This window comes from Rhipicephalus microplus, chromosome 6, assembly GCF_043290135.1.
Source record: "Rhipicephalus microplus isolate Deutch F79 chromosome 6, USDA_Rmic, whole genome shotgun sequence".
NCBI classification, from domain to species: Eukaryota; Metazoa; Arthropoda; class Arachnida; order Ixodida; family Ixodidae; genus Rhipicephalus; species Rhipicephalus microplus.
The window spans coordinates 8,977,512-8,982,169 of record NC_134705.1 but is presented as its reverse complement, the minus strand read 5'-3'; the positions used below and the strand labels follow the sequence as shown (position 1 = coordinate 8,982,169).

Below are 4,658 nucleotides of genomic sequence, written 5' to 3'. Positions count from 1 at the left end.
AGCTTCCACAGGTTGCCTGAACCGGCGTTGTAAACATTGACGAAAAGCCACAATGTTCCACAAATCCGCCTAGATCAAAGTCAAGTTGGGTGAAAATAGTGTTTTTGTTGACCTTTTTGACCAGGTGAATATAGCATAACGGCTATTATCACCAGGTCGCAGCAGCGGCGGCCTCTTGAACATTGAAGACCATGTGATTTAGATATCTAAAAACGTTTAGGAGGCTATGGTTCTAGTCAACGTTGACTAGAACCTTGCTGTGGTACCCCCGCATGGGAGGAGCTATGTGAAGGAGCGTCTTCTGCACCTTTCCTTCCTCCGTGGTCTTCTGTAAGAACGGTGGACTGGTGATGCCGGAGTTTCTCGTCGGAGCGATGGTAGAGCGTCCTCGGCTTGACACCCCGTAGGATAGATATGTGATCACTCGAGCTTAGCTTCATGCGTTTCCATGGCGCCAACTGCACTCTTCAACGAGTAGCAGCAGTAGAGGTTTTACGGCAGTTCGACGACGTACGCACACAGGTTGAGCTGAGCACGCACACACGTCAGTACCGTAGTTGATGCCACACCGAGTCGACCATGCAGTCTATTAAACGTAGGCAAAACAGATTGAGCGCAATGCGCCCAACGGCATAGCATAGCGGAGAACATCTTCACCGATTGCCGTTCGTTAAATGTAGAACACGCGTTGGCTACAAAACTGTGTCTTGCTGGCATATCGTACCGTCAGCCTCGACTCGTAAGTCTGCAAGACGAAGTATGTAACTTGATAGTTCGTATCAACCAGCCGTACTACAAAACATACATAAAACAAAAACGTCAAAATATATTTGCACAAATTTATGATAGCTTTTTATGCCGCACGTACCATATCTGTCAGGATGGCCGAGTGGTCTAAGGCGCCAGATTTAAGCTCTGGTCCTCGTAAGAGGGCGTGGGTTCGAACCCCACTTCTGACACAATTTTTTTAAAATTTAACATTCACTATTAGTTGTAAGATTGTGCATGTGCAATTTTTTTACTGCTTACGTTTTCATCGAACCATGCAGATCGTCCAAGATTTTCAGAGCGCAAATATAGAAACAACTTCCCTGCTGCATGGAAAAAAAAACACAAACTAGAAAACATGAGCGGCGTTTCTGTCAAGTCTGTTCTTTTTTTTCTGATATTCACGCGCTGAAAAAAAAAAAATGCCAATATGAATACATACCAACTAGCCTGAGCCCTTGTATGCATATCGGGCATTAAATTGTCGACGGTATTAGGTGAGGGTACTTTCAGCCGGAGGTCGAAAATAAACATGTTGTTGCTAGTAGCGCTCTGTCCTCTCAGTCTATTCCTTCCTGTGTCCGTTTTTTCGCCTCACGCTACATAAATTTCTTTCAAATTGCTTTAACATTTGCGCCTTCTCATCGGCCTCCCGTCAGCCTGACTTGCTGCTAGTGGTGGTCTTTTATGTTTGATAACTCTCGCAGAATTGCCCACATTTATTTTAGTAAAGTGTTTTGCAAATTAGTGCTTTAAATCAGCGAGACGCAAAAAGATACGAAAAACTCAAACGCAGCTGGCTGCACTGGTTTCTCCTGCACAGCCGCGAGGAATATTTATTTCCATGGTTTATGAAAGTTTTGATGGCAGAAAGACACACTGCAAGGTAGTCTCAGGATATTTTTTTTTTTTTATGTCGCTCAGTGTACCATTACCTGACGAGGTAACCAGCAGGGCGCTTTAAAGTACTGACGTGCCACCGCAATGATCTAGGCAATCAGCACTTGATAAACCATGTCCAAGGGCAAGTGCCGACGGCGTTAGCCCATCTAACTACAAAGTAGCTTGTCTGCCTTGCTGAATAACACGCACGGCCTGTGACAGCACGGGAGCATTTACGTCGCAACGGATGAGAACAGCCGTACATGTTCGCACTTGACAAAACAGCCGGCAATGCAGTAGCTTTGGCCTTCGGAGATCACACGCTTCGTAAAAACACTGCAATAAAGTTGTTTCCATCCATCGTAAGAAAATTTTGCACACGCACTGGGGTTTCATGCATGTGCGTCCGGTCAGTCACACGTGAACTGTGCAAAAGCGTTTATTTCATCGTCGACCTTGTTTTTCGCGACAAGCGAAACTCGGCAGCAAGTACACTTTCACCTTTGGCAGCACCACGCTTGGCATTGCAATCTATAAAAAGCAGCACGTTCAATAACAATAATCCGCACTTCATACTGAGAAACCTTATGGCGCACACACAAGGATAAAGCTGCGGCGCGGTGGACGGCCGTGCTAGCTACAACCGTCAGGTTCAACTGGGCATCTAGCCATCACATGAAGCATCGACGACACAGGGTCTGCGGCCCTCGTTGGGGGCGGCCTAGGCCATGTCCACGATTTTGTCGGAGTTTTCACCACACATCGCAGGCAGCTCTCATCTCGCGCTGTTTACCTTTCGCAGCCGCCGCGCCTATGGCGCCTCCTGTATTTAACATACTAGCTTTATGGGTTTATTTAACACTTAAGGGTTGATAAACTTGTTAAACACCTGCTTAGTAAAATATTTGTAGGTTTAAAGCATTACACATTAATAATTTATACATTTAAATAGCTTTAAGTAATAACTTTTAAAGTGACGTCACTTCAGTGCGGCGCAGAAGCCACTTTTGTGTGGGGCTGGCTCCTCCTTGGGCTGGCTGCTGCGGCGTAGAAGACGCTGCTTTTTTTTTTTTTTTTTTGCGTACTATGGAAGGAGTGGAATCAAAATCATATGTTGAAACGGTATGCGTAGTATTATCGTCCCTAGAATATAGTAGTATTTGGCCGTTGGAATTCATAGCGCCAGCAAAAATCTTGTCGTATTTTACTGGTAACTGCATAGAGTTTCCTAGCTAATATAAAATGGGTAATTGCTTAGTGGCCGCTGGTTCGACCAACCAACGTTTGAGTTTGGACCCTGAGTTAGACCAAAACCTCCTGTTCAACGGCTAGGTTTTCGATGGTGGCGCCTTACTCCTTAGCGGAGCTTTTTCGATCGCCGACCGGCCTCGGAAACCAGCAGCCGCCACGGAGGGCGAAAAAACTGACCACGGCCGACCACGTACCTACCACGGACCACGGCTACCACGGTGAATCGTAGAACACCTGTGTACAGTGTACTAAATTCTAGTACACTGTAACCTGGGCGAGTTTTGTCGAAACGCACTTGTAGTGAAGTCAGGCCCCGGAAACTCTCAAGGTCCCGCGATGGCCGCAGAGGGCGAAAAAATCGACCGCCGCCTTCTTATTCATGATGTATTTACAAGGATTAGAAGCCAAATTAGAGGGCAGTGGACTTGGCTTCAACCTCTTTTTCATCAAAGAAAACTCATCGAAGTGGCCTCGCCCCACCGCGGTGGTCTAGTGGCTAAGGTACTCGGCTGCTGACCCGTAGGGCGCGGGTTCAAATCCCGGCTGCATTTCCGATGGAGGCGGAAATGTCGTAGGCCCGTGTGCTCAGATTTGGGTGCACGTTAAAGAACCCCAGGCGGTCAAATTTTCCGGAGCCCTCCACTACGGCGTCTCTCATAATCATATGGTGGTTTTGGGACGTTAAACCCCACAAACCAATCAATCATCGAAGAGGCACTACCAGCATTGATGTACGCAGATGATATACACCTTTTCACCGGAAGGAAAAAAACACCGCCATGATGGGCTGTGCGCGGGAGAACAAAGGCTAAGGGCGCAGCATTGTCAGTGCATTTTCGAGGGGACGCGCCAATTTGCACAGCCCAAGGAGGGCTATGGCGGCGCCAAGGGAGGCGTTTACGAAAAGGTGAATGGCCGATAACACGGAAGATTTGCAAAGATTGATGGACATTTGCGGCAATGAGGGAGATAGGTTATATTTCAGATTCAGTAAGGAAAAATCAGCAGTCATGATTTTTAATGATAATGAAGGTAGTGAGCTTAGGGTACAGGAGGTCACGCTGGAAATAACAGATAAATACAAATTTCTGGGCGTATGGATAAGCAATGGGACCAAGTACCTAAGGGAACACTAAATATACGTAACGACGAAAGGTAACAGGAATGCAGCAGTGATGAAAAATAGGGCACCGTGGAATTACAATAGGTATGATGCTGTGACAGAAATAAGGAAAGGAGTCATGGCTTCTGGACTGACGTTCGGCAATGCGGTCTTGTGCATGAGATTAGAAATTAAGCAACGTGTAATAGGTAGGCTTGCTTTAGGAGCTCACGGTAATACACCAAATCAGGGAGTACTAGGTGATATGGAATGGACATCATTTGAGGGCAGGTAAGCTAGCAGCAAGATAAAATTTGAGAAGCGATTAAAAGAAATGGGGGAGGAGCGTTGGGCTAGGAAGGTTTTCAGCTACTTGTACATGAAGATTGTCGATACAAAATGGAGGAAGCGAACCAGAATATTGATGGGTAAATACTTAGAAACATGATCATCAGCCTGACTACGTCCACAGCAGGACGAAGGCTTTTCCCACGTACCACCAATAAACTCGGTCCTGTGCTTGCTGCGGTCAATTTCTACCAACAAACTTCTTAATCTCATCTGCCCACCTAACCTTTTGTCTCCCTCTAACCCTCTTGCCTTCTCTGGGAGTCCAGTTAGTTACCCTTAATGATCAGCGATTGTCCTGTCTACA

At 46.4% G+C, this 4,658-nt stretch overlaps 1 non-coding gene across 1 annotated transcript; it reads left to right on the top strand.

The window, feature by feature from the left end:
- The first annotated feature begins 875 nt into the window (after positions 1-875).
- TRNAL-UAA (transfer RNA leucine (anticodon UAA)) lies at positions 876-959 on the top strand. Its single transcript has one exon. It is a non-coding gene; the product is annotated as a tRNA-Leu (tRNA).
- Positions 960-4,658: the final 3,699 nt, after the last annotated feature.